At 41.7% G+C, this 19,665-nt stretch overlaps 1 pseudogene; it reads right to left on the reverse strand.

Annotated features, from left to right (window-relative positions):
• Positions 1 to 17,776: 17,776 nt before the first annotated feature.
• Positions 17,777 to 18,667, reverse strand: LOC103076426 (40S ribosomal protein S2 pseudogene; annotated as a pseudogene).
• Between the last annotated feature and the right edge of the window lie 998 nt (positions 18,668 to 19,665).

The raw sequence follows: 19,665 nt of genomic DNA on the forward strand, positions 1-19,665 counted from the left end.
TGAAACATGACCGTGTCGTGTAAGCAACCTGCAATTTTTCAGTCCGTGAGAGCTCGCCCTCCCATTTTTCCTGGTCCCCAAGGATTCTCTCAAATCAGTATCTTTAGTTTTTTTTTTTTTTTTTTTTTTTTTTTCCCCAAGGATTCTCTCAAATCAGTATCTTTAGTTTTTTTTTTTTTTTTTTTTTTGTCTCCAAGGCCCAGGACACTTGTCAGAAGGAAGCAAAAAAGTAGGTCCACCCTCAACATCCCCCAAAGAACAAAGTCCCCCCACCTCTGAAGCAGGGCCAGAATGACACAGCCGAAAAATTGCAGTTTGTCTGTATACTTCTGTTTGAAGTCTTTCCATGTTGTCCTGTTTACAAAGTTAATCTAAGTTGGGGTGTCTGTCACAGACCTTCCTGTTTGTTTTTGTATTTAAATTAAAAAAAAAAAATCCTGCAGCAAGTCGTCCCCAGTAGTTTTGCTGCCATAGGTAAAATTTCCATGTGTGCGGTGCAGGCCATATGGCATGCACTTTAGTAAAGCTATCAATTCACCGCTGTGAACCTGCCAAACTGCTGTAACAACTCTGCTTTAAGACAAAACCAAACAAACAAAACTTAAAAAAAAAGTGTTTGTGATCCAGCTTTTCTCTTGTCATCCTATGTGCATGCAGTAAGATCGGTTGGATATTAAATAAAGTTTCACGAGATTTGAAAACCGAGTTTCTGTAGCTTCGCTATCTAAGACAGATCACCGTGATATTGCAAAAAAAGAGAGAAACAAACGGGGGAAAAAACTGCTTAGCGGCCAAAAGTAGAAAAAAATGTTCTTTTCACCAGAGTGATTTGGTGGGGGCGGGGGTGCGTGAGGGTGTTTTAGAGCATCCCTGAGACATTCTCGTCCCCCTACCTGGAAGATGGTGTCACGACAATGGGTGCCTGGTTGATGTTTTTAAGGGAAACGATGTACTAAAATGCTACCGCATCCGACCCCAAAGGGGAACAAGGTAGAAGGCACAGAGGGCTCGGGAGAATCAAGTGATGTCTCCCATTTGCCTCAGATTTCAAAATCCAGAATTTGCATTGTATTTGGAATCACAAACATAGAATTCTTACTGTGTTGGTTCAAGTAAAATTAATTTGCAGTTTTGATTTACATCGATGAGCTGTACTTTCCCCCATGATTGTATGTAGTTTTAATAAAATCATTTAGAGCCGCCTGGGTGCCAACTGATGTTACAGAATCTTTTGTCAGGCACTCCTCCAAGAGGCCAATAAATAAGTCATTTTAAACTGTATGTCAGAGATGTAAACAGACATTTTGGATTTTTTTAAACGGTATTTATTTGGAATGTTTTCATTTATCTAAATAACTATTGCTATTATGAATTATGGAAAAAAAAGATTACTATCAATCATGTGTGGCATATAGTGACTTAACACACACCTCACGCAATCTGCAAACCCAGAAAATGTGTATATCTGTCTTTAGAAATTAGTGTTTATATCACTTACAGTGGTTTGTGAATAAAGAAAACTGGTTTGTAATATCAAAAAATAAAAGCTTAGTCTGAAAAGGTCCACATGAGTTGTGTTCTGAGTCCTTTGGCTTCTGTGTGTTTCCTGGGGGAGTGGAGTCATCACGCCCACACAGGGCTGCCCTTGCGCCTACCAGGCATGGGTTGGGGCCGCCCAGGTAAGCAGTGGGCTGTCCTTGTTGCCACAGGTAGACCCAGGTGCTTCCTGCAGGTGCTCTGGCTGCCTGGCTCAGAGGGCTCCCCTTCCTCATGTATCTTTCCAAAGAAGTCGGTGGAACCAACCGCAGATGTTTAAGAAAGAAACAGAACTAAGCTTAGCTCTTTCCTGGCATGGCAATATCAGTCTTTGGTTTAAAACAAAACACCACCACCACCCAGGGTTCTTTTAAAACTAATGGTGTCATCCCCTAAAGGTAACAAATGTTATAGCTTGTATTGAGAATAAAACAAATAACAAGACGAGCTAACACTGTCTGAATACCATCTCAGCCTGTCTACAGAACAGACATATTTAATCTATATACTATAAACACATAACTGTCTATACATGAACATGTATATGAGAGGCATTCAGAAAGTCTCTTAGCCTCTCTGTGCTTCAGTTACATTCCCTATAAAATGCAGATAACGAATAATACCCACCTCGTAGGGTTCTTATGAGAATGACATGCATTCAAAAGTGTGAAGCGGTTAGGCTGGCATATAGCATTTTTTCTTTTTACTAATAAATCATGTCTATATCTATCTGTATAATTTATCTGTGTCCATATATATTTCATAGATTCAAATAACATATATTCCATATCTATATGATATGTAACACAGTTATACATACAGATGTATGTATAATCTATACAGTTTATACATCCAAAATAAATCTCTTTGTATACACACATGGATACCAAAAGCTTTATAATATGTAATATGTTTATTTTTATGCATTAGCATGGCTACAATATACCCATTAGTGGACCATAAATATATATGCTAGTTCTTGTAAAGCACATAGATACTGACAGAGGAAGCAATCAGCAAATGGAACTTATCAACATCATAGTTATTATTATCTCATTTAATCCTCAAGAACTGGCAAGGTAGGTACTATTATTACCCGCTCTACCCACCAGGGAGCAGAAGCTTAAGCAAACCTGGTGATGCCCAAGGGATACGGCTCTACATGGTGCAGCCAAGCCGTGGGCATCGGCTGTCTGGCTCCAAAGTTCTTTCTGCTCCACGCTGACCAATACTTTACAGACACTTGGCACTTAATCCTTGCCGCATCCCAGGTAAGTAACTTGGCCATGACTTCCTACACTTGTTCAAAAGGTGGAAATCAGGATGGTCCCAGAGTCCGCCTATGAGAGTGCAGACCACCCTCCCATGATTATCCTCAGGGTCCCCAGCCCGGGCCTGTGACTTTGACATCCCAGCTCTCTGACTGAGGCAGGCAGATGGTGCGTTGCCTGCATGAGGCAAAAAGCCAGGGAGAGCAAGAGAATTCCCCAGCCTCTAAGAAAGGAGAAACAACAGGACCGCGGGTAGAAAACAGAAGAGCAGAGACCCAAGAAGTAGGGTCATGGTGGTGCTGCGGGCAGGTGACGGTTGGAAAGCAGGCAAATTGGCAGCTCTGCAGCACGCAGACTCCAGTAACCCTTAAAGGAGAATTAAAAAAAAACAAAACAAAACAGATAGCAGTTTCAGGTCAGCGCACGAAACCCTCATGCTCACATCCGGAAAGGCAAACTTTCTGCAGCCACACCAGGAAGTTGTCTGGAACTGAAAAACAGGTCAGAGGCACTGCATACAGCTTGACTTTTATCTCCCCCAAACACTCCTAGGCTGGCGAGCAGCAGGGAAATACATTACTGTAAGTAGGATTTCAGCACCAGAGGAAACTGCCGCTCAGCGGGACAGGGCTGTCAGCGTAACTGGCTTGCTGCCGCTTTTCCCTTTTTTATTTTCCTAAACTGCATGGCTAAATGATGTATTGTTCTTTGGACTATTTTTTCCCAAGCCCTGTTCTTCCCCTCTCCCCCTAAGACCGAGAGACATCAAGAGACAGAGTACAAGCTTTTGCTCTGTGAGAAAAGGAGGTAAGGAAAAATTAAAAACCACAAAACTTTCAATGTCAGTTGCAATCTTCTGAGATTGAAATTCAAAACTGTTTGTGTCCTACCTGGTAGAAGAAAAAATCCTCCTTTCTTTTTACCATTTTTTCCATCACTTAGAAACAAAAAAAGAATGACTCATGAAAGCTGATATAAACAAATAATCGTGATTTCCATTTGCTCTGAGAGACTTAGACATGCAGTAGCCAGAATGGAAACACGGACAGCAAAATTCAGTGGGGTAGAGGTCTTTTGCCTCTTTTTAAAAATTTCTCTCCATCGACATTTCAGCTCTGCCTCTGTTATCATTTATCTTCTTCCCAACTGTGCAAACTCAGGCAACTTAATCAGCCCCTCTGGGGCTCAATTTTCATGTGGGTGAAATGAAAGGGTTTTGGTGAGAATTAAATGGGGTGTGTAGCACTGAGAGGTTTGGTTCTGGAAAAGTCACTCACCTCCCACTTGGCAACAAAAATCAAACCCCATGTTAAAAAGTGAGACATTGGATTTTTTAACGGCAGGAGGGAGTTCCAAGCTAGGTTGAATTTGGAAAACCAGGGAGAATGCTCACCCATTGAAACTGTTCTTGGAAACCATCACAGTGCTTTGGAGTCTGCATGCACGCCACCCAGAAAACAGCCCGGAACACTCTGCTTTGGGTTTGCAGATCCGCAAATGCACACCCCCCCCCCCCCCAATGCCAGGCAACACAGCATTAGAGCCACTCTACCCCAAGTGTGAATCTCAGCGCCAACACTTGGTTGTGGGCCAACGCATTTAACCAAATGAAGCCCCCCCTTCCTTGTTAGTAAAATAGAGAAAAATAGAATTACCTTGAAGGGCAGTTGTGAGAAAAGGGTAAGAAAATGCACATAAACTGCTCTGAACATAGAAGTTGTGCACTAAATATTCACCCTTCCTTTTCTCCTTCATTGACCTCAATATATTACCATCTAGAAAGTTCTGTTCCTTCCTGGTTTAGAGGATTTAAAGTAAAGCAAAATGGGGACTTCCCTGGTGGTCCAGTGGTTAAGACTTTGCCTTCCAGTGCAGGGGGTGCAGGTTCAATCCCTGCTCGGGGAGCTAAGATCCCACATGCCTTGGGGCCAAAAACCCAAATCACAAAACAGAAGCGATATTGTAACAAATTCAATAAAGACTTTAAAAATGGTCCACATCAAAAAGAATATGTTTTTTAAAAATAAATAAAGCCAAAAAAAACCCCACAAAGTCTTATAGGTACCAAAACCCACCCTCCACAGAGCTTTGGAATTTCGGTGGCTAGTGTTGAGTCAGGGTGATTGGCATGCAGCCTAGACTTTGAGAGCTCCTGCCTTAGATCTCATCAACTCTAGAGGTTCTTATACCCAGCTGCACAGTAGAATCAGGTGGGATGCTTTTGCCAAAAATCCATGCCTAAACTTCACTTCCAGGGGTTCTGATTTAATTATCTAGGTGGGCCGGGTTGCCATACTCTGCGAACTGTTACTAACCCATCCTCATTTTACATATGAGGAGCCTGGGGCTCAGAAAGAGGAAGCGACCCACCCAAGCAGTTAGCTGAAAAATCCAGGATTCCAACCCAGGTCTAAAGGATTCCAACGTCTGTACTCTTTTAACTGCCCTATCAACCCAAAATGATGCTAAAAGTTACTTTCTAACCTCCAAGAGAACTCAAAAGTTGAGAAAGTTAAAGTATCAATGCTAAAATGTAGAGCATGATTTTCCTTGGGAGGTCAGTCTTATATCCCAAACTCAGACTAGGTACCTGGGGGAAAGACTTTCCATATAATGTGAGATTAGCATAGATCCTTTCAGTTGCAGGGGCAGAAACCCAGCTCAGATTGGCTCAACAACAGCAAGAAATATTAAGCCCTGACTTTATAGGCATGCCTGACTCCACCAGTATGCGATGCTGTCAGAGCTCTATCTTTCTCCATCCCTCCACTCTGTTTCACATTGTGTTTATCCCTCATATATTTTTTCATACTTCCACTTGGCTCCCTCCGTTTGGTGGGGTAGTTGCCATCTGGCAGCCTTGAACCTATATTGCTTCATCTTAGAAAAACCAGCTAAAGTTATGGCTTCTTGCTCACACAGTGAGACCATGTAGTGAAGACATAGCAAAAGCCAGGGAAGGATTCTGATTGGTCCTCCTTGGACCGATCACTGTGCCTGGGAGGGTTGGGGTGCTCTGATTGGCCAAGTTTGGATTAGCATTCTCATAGAGGTTTCCATTCTTACCGTATAAGACAAGGAACAACCCCTCAGGGCATAGGAGTGTGGCACTGCCAAAAAAGGAAAATGTCCCTATGTAGATGAAAACTACAAGTGCATGCATGCTATAATCCATGACCTTGAATTCCAGCCTTGGGGCTTAATGGCATTATTAAAATGAAAACTTCATCCCAGACATGAACTGAGCAATACTAGAATACCTCATTTCTTCTCCAAACTTTTCTCTTCACGTCGTGTGCTAGTAAAATTGGGGAAGAAACACTGCCTGTAAGACTCCAAAGCATCACTGAAATTTAATTTTCTCAACATAACCATGACCGTAGCCATTAAGAGTAAGTATTCTCTCCATCTGGGAAAGTGCTAAGCTAATTTTTGAAACCTTGGAGAAATGAAGACCACAGACATTGCCCATCCCCAAATCGCTCTTTTTTCGTTTGACTGCCTGCTGAGCTAATGACCCACTGACTGGGTTTTAGGCTTTTGAAAGCCGAGTCCTAACATCATACTATCATCTCAGAGATAGCAGCCCGTCTCTAATCAATTTTTTGTTTGTTAACTCATTGCTTCTCCTGGATATAAAAGTAACACTCCTCTTTTTAATATTAAAAATAAAACTTTAAATCAGGGCCTAATCCAATGCCAAACTGTTTAAATTCACTACCTCCAAGACCGCTTCACTTCTGGAGAAATCATGCTCTGAAATAAAGGAGGATGGTACTATGGGGAAAGAAGTGACACGCCATATGTATGTTCTTTTTTTTAAAGCCTTTTGCGAGCATAGCGGTAAATGATTCATGTGAAACTGTGTACTGTACATCATGTGAGTTCCAGGAACACGTCCACCAAACAGCTGTGCTCCTTACCTCGGGAGGGGCTACTCTCAAAGGCTCTCTCTCTCCATCAGTCTCCTCTCTGTCCTGTAAGCCTGTTGTGTTGACTCTTGGGGATTTGGAAACCATCAGTAAGAGACAGTGTCATGCGAAGACGCTGGGAGTAGGGGTGGTGTCCAGATGCCACTCAAGGGAAGCCTTGCACCCAGGGGCTGCTCAGAAGAGGCCAGGAGTGCATTCAGCCAAACTTCTGGGTGTTGTTTACTTGTCTTCCACACACAGAGTGGGAAAAACAAAATATAATAAATAAAATACAGTTGGATGCAAGAAGATCCACCAGGATATGGGACTGACTGTAAGAATAGGAAGCAGATCGGTGATGACCTAGGGTCAGGGTGGGGATGGGGGTAGAACAGGGAAGGACTACAGAAGGCCACCAGGAAACCCTTGGGGGTTCACTATTTTGATCTGGGTGATGGTTTTGGTGGTATATACATATGTCCGAACTCATTAAATTGTATACTTTGTGTGTAGTATGTAATTAAATTTGTTTTTCTCCTGTTAATCTGCCTTATTTCATTTGTATTGTTAGACCAGCCACAGGACCTAGAATGGTAGAAAGAAAATGTTTCCTTCCCAACACAGGAAAGGCAACACTTAGAGTCACTGTGTTTATTTGTTCACAGAAGTGGTGATCCCACACTGGCAAACCATGACCCTCCACTGTCCCATCCTGTGTGTAAGCCAGAATGACCATTGATAGGTGAAAAGGAAGACTCTTCAAATAATTATTTATTGGGTTACAGGAAAGCCCAAACAAACTTTTTGGCCAACCCATGCTCTACAGATGCCCTACTATGAACTTTTCACCTATTTTCTACAAGTACGGATTTCATAACACCTGAGGGATGATAACTGGATTTGTAATCTTATCAGGGTCCATGGCACTTGCTCGGAGTCTGACTGATCTGGTATCAAAGCCTGGGTCTCCCATTATATCTCGGGGTGACCCTAGGGATGTCACCTGACATTCAGGAACCAAAGTTTCCTCATATGATAAAAATAGGATAAATGAAACCACACACCCCCCCACAGGCTATGAAGAGAAGTAAATGATACAATAAGTAAAATCCATAGCACTATGCTTCTCACGCATCCGGGGTACAAGAAAGCCTATCGTTGTTATTGCCATTGTGATTATTCTTGTTCCAGGTATTTTCTACAGCCTGATAAATTTGGTGGGTTTGGGGGGAAAGGGCTCCTGCAGGAAGAAGATGGTCTTGACATTCCTGCCTTCAGAGGGGGAAAGGGCAGGTTCAGGACTTTTGAGTGATCTAACTCAACAAATATGTACATTTTTCTGACTCCCTGGCATGGCTCTCCACTGGGACAATGTTTCTCTACTGACAGATTTCCAAATGTAAAGGGGGAAAAAGAGAAAAAAAGTATATATTGTTGCTGAAAAAAAAGAAAAAGAAAGACTTCATTGAAAGCCTGGGGGCATTTCAGAACCAATGTAATCAAATCCATGTCTCTGCTTGAGAATGAGAGTATTTGAGATGTAGTGTGGGTTGGGTAGGTGGGAGTGTGGACAGAGGAAAACACCGTGAACTTGAAGAGCTATGCGTGTCTCTTGTACCACTTTCATGTCTCACCTTGAGGCACTCTCCTTAAATGCCAGGGCCATACATTTTTCTGAACCTCTCTCCTTGACTGATGCCCCAGATGACACTGACTGCTAAATGCCCAGCTGACCAATGAGGATAAAAATCATTTACATAAACTCACCACATCTGATCTGCCACTTGCCTCTATGAAACTGGTCATAATGGGCATAATGGGCATAATGGGCAAAAATGGGCAGAGCAATGAAACATACCTCATAAGGTTGTTTAGAGAAAGAAATGAGATCCTGCCTAGGGAAAGGTAGGCTGTGCTTGACACAAAACTGTATGCTTTAGCCATTATTATTATCAGGAGAGAGAAAAAAGTCTCAGGAGAACTCACACGATAAAAGAATCCACTTCTCAGAGAGAGAACGCTCCTATACTGTTGATGGAAATGTACATTGGTGCAGCCACTATAGAGAACAGTATGGAGGTCCCTCAGAAAACTAAAAATAGAGTTGCCATATGATCTGGCAATCCCCACTCATGGGCATATATCCAGACAAAACTATAATTCAAAAAGATATATGCACCCCTATGTTCATAGCAGCACGATTTACAATAGCCGAGACATGGAAACAACCTAAGTGTCCACTGACAGATGAATGGATAAAGATGTGGTACATATATACAATGGAATCCTACTCAGCCATAAAAAAGAATGAAATAATGCCATTTTCAGCTACATGGATGGACATGGAGATGATCATACTAAGCAAGGTAAGTCAGAAAGATGTCACTCACATACGGAATCTAAATATGACACAAATGAACCTATGTTTGAAATAAAAACAGACTCACAGACATAGAGAACAGATGAGATGGGTGGTTGCCAAGGGGAAGCGGGTGGAGGAGGATTGGATGGGGAGTTTGGGGTTAGCGGCTGTAAACTGGTATACATATAATAGATGAACAACAAGGTCCTACTGTATAGCACAGGGAACTATATTCAGTATCCTGTAATAAACCATCATGGAAAAGAATTTTTTTTAAAGTGGGGAAAAAAAAGAATCTACTTCTCAGAACCCATTTTGATGAGACTTTGATAGAGACCTGAGTCAAAATTAAGAATAAGAAGCACACATTTTCCAAATTACTTCGAATTGCCCAAAGATATCTTCTATTTTACTGATGGATAAATATAACCAAAAATGTGTGTGTGTGTGTGTGTGTGTGTGTGTGTGTGTGTTGAGTGAGATTGAGAGATTTCTCACACAAAGTAGATACGATTGAACTGAAACTCAATCTAAATAATTTCCAAAACTCCTACAGTCCAATCAATTGCCATATTCTACAAATCAAACTCAAACTGGATATTGTGTTCAGCTTCTAATGTCTTGACCATTTTCTCAAATCTAAATTAGCTATTAAGAATAAAATAAAGAAATATGCAAGTAAATTAATTAAATAAGCAAAGCTCTTGGTGACTAAGATTTCTTCCAAAGGAACATTATAAGTTATTCCAGATGACACTCTCCAGTCTTTGTCTTATAAATATTCATTCATTCAATATTTTTTAATGAAGCACCTACAATTAAAAGTCCGCTATGGTACTCATGCCTCTTAATAACCTGGCCCCATTTAACCCCTTCTTCCCCTCTCATGAGTTCCAGGATTCAATTGTACCAAACAACTTAATTCACCAAATACTCCAAGGCTGACTTTCACCCATATGCCCAATTTCTTTTGCCTACAGGGTAAACTCTTACACACTGTTAAATTCTCAACTTTGAACTGTTAAAAAGAAAATAGCTTAAGTGACTCAAATAGAGCGAAAGACTTGACTCGGCTAATATGCTTCAGGGACCATCTGAACTTGGTAACTCAAGGCAACGTTGGAATTCTATAGGGTGAGGACAAGGGAGGGGTACATGACTTCAAGAACAGATTGGACACGTAACAGTTTTCACCTTTAACTTCTGCAAAGGTATGGTTGGAAAAGTTAGAGATTTTTCTATTTTATCATGCCTCTTGTGCAGGAGTGTTAGTGGTCCCATTCTGATAACTAGCCAACAGTGCACTAAAGAGATTGCAAGCCTTGAGATCTGTCAGTCAAGTTCAGGAAGAGGAAAGGTGGAAAAAACAGGGAGAAGAAAAGACTCAAGGGTCAAAGTCGAGGGGAGCGCTCTATCGTGCCTATTTGGTTTCACAGTTCCCCTCTCGGTTAAGTTTAACACCTTTCATTGTTGACTAAATGGGTCAGGAGAGAAAACAAGGTTACAGGGATGTATAGGACTCAGGAACAGACCAGAGTTGGTTGAAGGGGCTGTTTGCTCTTTGATCTTTAACTCCTTAATCATAGCTTGCTCCATCTGTTTGGACAGGGCAATACTGTTGATCTCAATTAATCATGATGGAATACACTTGATGAGGGCTATTTCTAGCAGGAGAAAAAGAAAAAAAAAAAGAAGATCCCTAGCCCTTGGGGAAAAAAAATGCACATCCAGGACCGTAGCCCTCTTGGGACTAACCAGGAAAAAATATCCCATCCTCAGTCACCTAAAGCTGATCCATGAGTCCAAGAAGCCAAGATCATGTTGTTCATTTGACAAATGTTCTGGTTGGCTTCACAGATGGTTTGATTCAACAAAAAAATACCAGAAAGTTTTCTGGGAATGTACGCAAAGCAATCATCACTGATGACGTTGCATGTGTCTCCCATAGATGCCAGGAGGTTGTCCAATGTCGGCCGATGATGGGAAACTGCATTCTGGAGTCCCTGCATTTCTCAAGCAACTATGTCAACATTTGTACTGGCAATCTCGGTAGCTTGTGTGACTTGATAAATGATAACAAATATCTCATCAAAAAAATCTGCAACCAATATTGAAGTTACAGTGAGAATTCAATGCTTCCTTCCAAAGATTAGGCAAAAAAAAAAAAAAGGATGTCTGCTTTCATCACTTCTATTCACTATTGCATTAGCGGTCCTAACAAGTGTAATAAAATAAAATAAAATAAAATAAAAGTTATAAAGTTTGAAAGGAAGAAGTAAAACTCTACTCACAGATGACAGGATTTTGCATGTAAAAAACCTAAAGGATTCTACAAAAAATAAATAAATTCTAGAATAAACAAGTAAATTTAGCAAGTTGTAAAAGATAAAATTAACATAAAAAAATCAATTGTATCTCTGAAAACTAGCAAAGAACAATTGGGAAAAATATCATTTACAAAATCATGCAAAATATAAAATACTTGTAAACTTAACAAAAGACATGCACCAAAAACTGTAAGATATTGCTAAGGATTATAGAAGACTTAAAATATGGAAACTATGCAATGCTCATGTAGTAAAAGACTCAATAGTACTAAGATGTCAATTGTTTCTGCATTTATTTACAGATTCAGCATAATATTTTTCAATATCCATAAAAACATTTAGTAGAAACTGACATGATGATTCTAAAGGTATATTGAAATGCAAAAGACTAAGAAGAGCTTGAACAATTTTGAATAAGAACAATTTAGAGGAAAAAAAAGTTAAAGGATATACTCTAATTGGATTCAAGATCTACCATAAATTGACAGTAAGAGGATAGACATACAGACCAATAGAATAGAATAGAAAGTCTAAAAATACATATATGAACAAATGGTTTTTGACACAGGTGACAAAGCAATTCAATAAGAGTGTTTTCAATAACCCCTGATAGTGAACAAAACAAAAATCTTCACCACTTCCCTACTCTTATTGGTTGAGCTAGATTACAGACTTATCCCAAAAGCTAAAACAATATTCTAGAAGAAAACATAAGAGAATATCTTCATGACCTTGCAGTAAGCAATGATTTCTTAGAACACAGAAATACTAACTATAAAAGAAAAAAAACAGAACCTGATCAAAATTTTAAATGTCTGTTTATCAAAGGGTGCTAAACATATCATAAATAGGAAAAATGTGGACTGGGATAAAATATTCATAATAAATATATGTGACAAAGAACTTACATGCCGAATACATTAAAAAGAAAAAGAAGCTCATACAACCCAATTTTTAAAAATGGGCAATAAATTTAATCATATACGTCACAGAAGAAGGTATACCAAAGTTCAATCAACTCAAGAGAAAGTGCTGAACATCATTAGTTACGAGAGAAATGCAAATTAAAACAAATATGAGAACTTCTGGAAGGACGAGCATATTTATATCTTTATAGGCATATGGGTTATACAGGTATGTGAATTTGTCAAATGTGGTTGATCTGTATGATCACACACTGTGCATTTCATTGTGTATAAATTATACTTCAAAAAAAAAGACCTTGGTATATATATATATATATATATACATTTTTTTTTTTTTTGCGGTACGTGGGCCTCTCACTGTTGTGGCCTCTCCCATCGCGGAGCACAGGCTCTGGACGCGCAGGCCCAGAGGCCATGGCTCACGGGCCCAGCCGCTCCGCGGCACGTGGGATCCTCCCAGACCAGGGCACGAACCCGTGTCCCCTGCATTGACAGGAGGACTCTCAACCACTGCGCCACCAGGGAAGCCCGACCTTGGTATGTTTTTAAGAGGCATTTCAATGTTCTACAGGTCATCAACCCTCAGAAGAATCAAAATGGAATTTCTAAGCATTGGTTCACATTCTCATCTCTTATTCTAGCTGAAGGTCTGAACAATGTGGTTGGTGCTTAGAATAATGAAATACAGTCCCCAACTTACAATGGTTAGACCCAGCATTTTTCGACTTTATGATGGTGCAAAAGCAATGTGCATTTAGTAGAAATCATATTTCAAATTTTGAAGTCTGATCTTTTCCCCAGCTAGCAACATGTAGTCCGATTTTCTCGTGTGATTCTGGGCAGTGGCAGTGAGCCCCAGCTTCCAGTCAGCCACGAGATCTCAAGGGTAAACAACCACTACCCTTACAACCATGCTGTACCCATACAACCATTCTGGTTTCCACTTTCAGTACAGCATTCAGTAAGTGAGATATTCAACACTTTCAGCATTCAGTAAGTGAGATATTCAACACTTTCAGTACAGCATTCAGTAAGTTCCATGAGATATTCAACACTTTATTACAAAGTAGGCTTTGTGTTAGATGATTTTGCCCAACTGTAGGCTAATGCAAGTGTTCTGAGCATGGTTATGGTAGGCTAGGCTAAGCTATGGTGTTCAGGAGGTTAGGTGTATTAAACGTATTTTTTTAATTCTCTATATTAACCACTTTTATGCATACTTTCTTTTCTTTAAAATAATTTTTATAGATTTATTTATTTTTGGCTGCACTGGGTCTCCGTTGCCACACACGGGCTTTCTCTAGTTGCGGTGAGCAGGGGCTACTCTTTGTTGCGGTATGCAGGCTTCTCATTGCGGTGGCTTCTCTTATTGCGGAGCACGGGCTCTAGGCACGCGGGCTTCAGTAGTTGTGGTGCACGCGCTCAGTAGTTGTGATGCACGGGCTTAGTTGCTCCGTGGCATGTGGGATCCCAGGGAAGTCCCTTAAATGCATTTTTGACTTTTGAGATTTTCAACCTTCAGGATGTAACCACAACATGAGTCAAGGAAGACTAAAGTCATAAGGTCAGGATGTCATTTCTGTGATGGGACTGTAGTGAAAGAGATTCCCTTTTGAAGCCGGCAGAGTCATCCTTTATTGGTCTGGGAAGAGGGCTAGAAGTTGCGCCCATCAGTGGGTACTCTTGCTGGAATATAAGTGAACTCTTCCCCAAATTTACAAAGGGCTTGAAGACAATTCACATACCTTGTCTGTCGTAAATATTCCTTCTGCTTTCAGATGACCTATAAAAGACCTGTACTGAAAGTTGATGAGTCTGTTCTGGCTCTACCTCTTTGCCAAGAGATCATATGTAGAATGTAGAGAATATTTGGCACAGTGCATTTTAAGGATTCCCTAAATAATTTAAAAATCAACCCATAAAAGTTAAAAAAAAAATAGACTTGGGGGGTGGGTACAGATTGTAGAAAATTTAGAACTCTATTCATACCCAGGATGACTTATTTGGTTCTGAGCACACGCACCATAAAAAATACAGTGCTATTTTCATACATTAGTTATAAGACAAACTTTCCCAAAATGATGCAGCTCATTAGCTAAGGATATTTCTCAGTGGATTTGTTATATTAAAAAGGCACTGTGTCTACTATGCTAATCAACTATGTTGTACTAAAACTCCACGTAGATTAATTAAATGCATTACTTGCCAAAAGGAATATGATGTATATACAGCACACAAACACACACACACACACACACACACACACACACACACACACACATACACGAGCCTTATAATAATGGAAGGGTGTAAATTACTAAAAGTCCTCTCTCCCTGAGCCAAATGCTTTTTTAGTTCCTGCCTACATGATTTTAAACAGAACTGAATGAAACAATCCCTTCACAGCTGAGCTGAACACTTCTGCAAATAATAGCACAATGATATGCTTGTGTCTCTGGGTCTAAAAGCACTTTAGGTGTCTGGCACTAGGGTGAACATTTGCTTCAGATCTTAGTTTTAACCTGAGATTGTAGAAATGAGTCTGTCACCTGCCCTCACAATCTCTCCAAGAAAAATAAATGTCCTAAATGAAATCTTGGTGCCCACCAAACCCCCAGCCCATCCAGGGCAAATACTCGCGACTTGAGTTCAAGAATCTGTACGAGAAAGAACTAAGGTCACTAATCATTCCCTACTCCTCCCTTCCCCTAAAAATAAGTTGATCAGGCAGCTGGATTGTCAAGAATCATCCTTTGCAGTAAAACTGCACCCCTCACTCAAGGCACACAGAGGGAAGAAGAGATGGGGCTGGACAGGGCAGAGACACTAGTTCCCGCACTTCTTTGTCACATCCTTGTTGAATGACTTTGGACGAGCTAGTTAATCTCCCTGTGCCTAGTTTTCTCATTTGTAACTGAGACTGTTGTGAGGGTTACATGAGTAAATTTCTGGGAAGTGCTCAGGGCCGCCTAGCACAGAGGGCTAAAACATTCTCAGCTTCTGCAGTCCTGAAGGCCTTAGCCTCCCACTCTGTTCCGTAACCTACATGGTCTCTAGAAGACCTCCCAGCTCTAGCATCCCAGGACCATTTGGCTATTCACTCCCCCAGGCCACCATCCCCACCCCAAATCTCACACCTGGAAGCTTACAGAAGTCCCCTTCTCTGAGTCAAATGTCACTCCACCTACTTCCAGGATACAGCTGGTACCATTTCCTGATTGCAGGAAGTGATGTGTTGTTGTGTTTAAGAACGTAAGATTTGGGGGTTTCCCTGGTGGTGCAGTGGTTAAGAATCCGCCTGCCAATGCAGCAGACACGGGTTCGAGCCCTGGTCCAGGAAGATCCCACATGCCACGGAGCAACAAAGCCCATGCGCCACAACTACTGAGCCTGCCCTCTAGAGCCCAGGAGCCACAACTACTGAAGCCCGCGCGCTTAGAGTCCATGCTCTGCAACAAGAGAAGCCACCGCAATGAGAAGCCTGAGAAGCCTGAGTACTGCAACCAAGAGTAGCCCCTGCTCACCGCAAGTAGAGAAAGCCCGCGAGCAGCAACGAAGACCCAACGCAGCCAAATTAAATAAATAAATAAATTTATATATTAAAAAAAAAGAACATAAGATTTGGAACGAGACAGAACTGCTTTCGTTAATCAGCTTTGTAACTTATCACGAGACTTTGGGAAGGCATCTCAGAGCCTCAGTTTCCTCTTTGGTTAAATGGAGATAATAAGAGTTCTGGCATCAGAGTGCTTTTGGAAGGATTACATTTTCTACATGTGAATGTAGAGAATATTTGGCACAGTGCATTTTAAGCATTCCCTAAATAATTTAAAAATACATAATAATAGCAGTGGTAGCACTGCCAAAAGAAATAAGTATTCACGCACTCCAGACAGAAATAAAAACATAGAAATTTAAGGAAATATAAATACCGATGCCTGAAGGGATGACAGGTAGTATAATAAAGTATTGAACCCAATTCTGTCATTCTATAGCTTTGTGACCTTGGGCAAGTTTCCTGTGAGCCTCAATTTCCCTATTTGCAGAATTTATACAATGTCACCTACCATAAGCATTGGGCGCTTATCATGTAGGAGGCATGAGCTATATGGAATCTGATGTAGTTAGTCTCAAGGACGTACTTCGGTCCACTGCTGTCGGTCCCGTGCCATGTATGGCTTAGGGTTTCCATGTGGGAATAACTTCCTGGCATAGAGACATTACTGAAGGATCCACTGACATTGGTGAACAGCAAGAACAGGAAACACTGACAGGTAAAATCAAAGAGTAAACTTTCTGGAACGTGGACAGGGGTGCACAGGAGAAAAGGGGTCATGAACAAATCAGTCAGTCTTGCTGGCTGTTCTTGCCCCGTTACAAGGGTGTGTTCATGGCCCTTTCTGCTGCTCATGGTAAGTCATTCTTGAAAGTAAAATAAGCACTAATGAGTTTACATGCATACCATATGCAAATACTATGAGTGGTGTTCCAAGAAACAGCAAATTTTGGAAGCAAAATAAATCGTTAAATAGTCCATTTCAACGTGTAATTCTTCGTAGGGCTGTGAATCTTGCTAGGAGCTATAATCACTGCATTATTCAAATACTATCCAATAATGTGCACTTGTGTATTCCAGGGTTTGAATATTCACTGTAGGCTACAGAGGTTTGTAAGACAAAACATACTTGGATAGATATATAGAGATAGACAGAAAGACAGGAAAATAGATATGGATAGATGATAGATATAGATAGATAGATAGATAGATAGATAGAATGATTCATCTTTAAGAAGGGAAGGGGCGTGCTTCCCTGGTGGCGCAGTGGTTAAGAATCCGCCTGTCAGTGCAGGGGACACAGGTTCGAGCCCCAGTCTGGGAAGATCCCACATGCCGCAGAACCACTAAGCCTGTGCACCACAGCTACTGAGCCTGCGCTCTAGAGCCCGTGAGCCACAACTACTGAAGCCCGCGCACCTAGAGCCCATGCTCCGCAACAAGAGAAGCCACCGCAGTGAAAAGCCCGCGCACCGCAATGAAGAGTAGCCCCTGCTCGCCGCAACTAGAGAAGGCCCACGCGCAGCAACAAAGACCCAATGCACCCAAGAATAAAAATAAAATAAAGTAAATAATTTTTTTAAAAAAAGGGAAGGGGCACATATATGAAACAACATGAGCCCTAACACCCAACTTTTGGTGTTAAAACCAACCCAAGATGTGTTTGGTCTCTTCCTTAACAATTTGACCAATGACAATGCAAAAGGAAAGGCATTTTTCCATGTCTGGACAATTTTGTCACAAAAGAAAGATCAGGATATTGGATTGGGCACTGAATGTCTTGCATTTTAAAGTTTCAACTTAAGAATGATAATTTTAAAATATTAAACATCTGAGGAATTATCTTTCCATTTTAAAAGTGATTTTTTTTTTTTAAACTGGCTTCATTCACTTTATTTTTCTCTCTGTAGCCTCATATGTTGTGGCTACAGCTGGAGCCTGGGTCCTCTGCATGGAAACTCTGATGTGGGTCTTTACAAGACGGTCAGTGAATTCCTGATACGGAGACTTGGTGAACACCGTCTCTTTCCAGAGATCAGGAGTGAGATAACTGTAGGTCTTGGAAATGGCATCGAAAGTGGTCTGGGCGAAGTTGCCCAGCATGGGGGTGCAGCCCCTGGCAGAGGTGTAGCGGTCGTCAATTCCAGCCATCATCAGTAGCTTCTTGGCCACAGGGGCTGAGACGATGCCAGTGCCCCTGGGGGCAGGCATGAGGCGCACCAGCACAGAACCACAGCGGCCAGTCACCTGGGAAGGGATGGTATGGGGCTTGCCGAGCTTGCTCCCCCAGTAGCCTTGCCGCACAGGGACAATGGAGAGCTTGGCCAGAATGATGGCCCACGGATGGCAGTGGCTACCTCCTTAGAGCACTCGACACCCATACCAACATGTCCGTTGTAATCCCCGACGGCGACAAATGCCTTGAACCTGGTCCGCTGGCCAGCACGGGCCTGCTTTCGCACAGGCATGATCTTCAAACCTCGTCCTTGAGGGATGCCCGCAAGAAAACGTCAATGGTCTCAGGTTCCTTGATGTGCAGACAAGAGACAGGGACCTGATCTTCATGTCCTTGACCTGATCTTCATGTCCTTGACCAGGCGGTCCAGCTTAGTGACGGGGAGCCACTCCTTGCCCTCGGCCTCGCCTCCGCGAGCTCCGTGGCTTCCAGCCCTGGCCCCGGAAGCCGCTGCCAAAGCCTCCATGGAAGCCACCGCTGCCTCCCATTCCAGGGCCCCCGGGGCCTCCGGGCCCATCGGCAGCACTGACATCATCCGCCATTTGGTGTTTTTATGGAGAAAAATAGCTAAAAGTGATTCTTATTTGAAATTTATTTTTGCTGATGATTTCTATGATGAAATGCCTGTATCAGGAACTCTTACATATTATTGAAATATCTAATCTTGTCACAATATATCAGTTCCTAAAAATGCATGATAATGCATTTTTGTTACAGAAAACCTCTAAGCCATCTCCTATAACCCTATCGGTGAAAAAAATTATCCACTTTTTATCATGATGGTCATCTGTTATTGTTTTTAAAAAACACATAATAGCGTTATAAAAAGTACAGAACGACTTATGGGAAATTCCTGAGGATTTCTAGGAATTTCATCTTCTTTTTCCCCAAGTCCCTAACATGAAGCTATTGAGATTAAGTCATACGTTCACCTAATAAGTGTTCATTTTGCACAAGCTGGGTTGTCTATGGTGAGAACCAGCTTTCCGTCTGATGGTAGAGACAGGCATTAAATAAATGTGAAAATAAGAATTAGAAATTGTGCTGGACATGTGTAGTAGAAACTGTGATGGGGACGACAGCTCGGCTCACAAATGTTCCCCAGCAACTGCGTTTGTGCTGCCTCCTCCCCTTCTCCGTGGGGAGGGCTCTGTCACAGGGTCAAATGGAGCAGCAGGCCCCCACCTCCTCACCCAAGGGCAGACACCTGATGCAAACTGGCCAATCAGAATGCTCCATATGCTGGACCCCAGTGATTGGTCCAGAGGTGGTCATGTGACTGAAATATGGGCCTCACGGTCCTTTCCTGGGGTTTTGGGAGCTGGAGCTTAGAAAGAGGGTCCTTCCCTTTTCTTCTGAAAACTACACAGCTGAGAGCCCAGAGCTGTAGCTGCCATCGTTCCAGCCCAAGGATAAAGCTATTATTATTTGAGAGGTCAAGTGCTCATACACAGAAAGGTGAAGGATGAAAAAAGAAGAGAGAATATTGATCCCATTCTATTCTGTTTCCTATCATGGTTCCCATTATTACATGAACCGC

This window comes from Lipotes vexillifer, unplaced genomic scaffold (assembly GCF_000442215.2).
Source record: "Lipotes vexillifer unplaced genomic scaffold, Lipotes_vexillifer_v1.1 scaffold1120, whole genome shotgun sequence".
NCBI classification, from domain to species: Eukaryota; Metazoa; Chordata; class Mammalia; order Artiodactyla; family Lipotidae; genus Lipotes; species Lipotes vexillifer.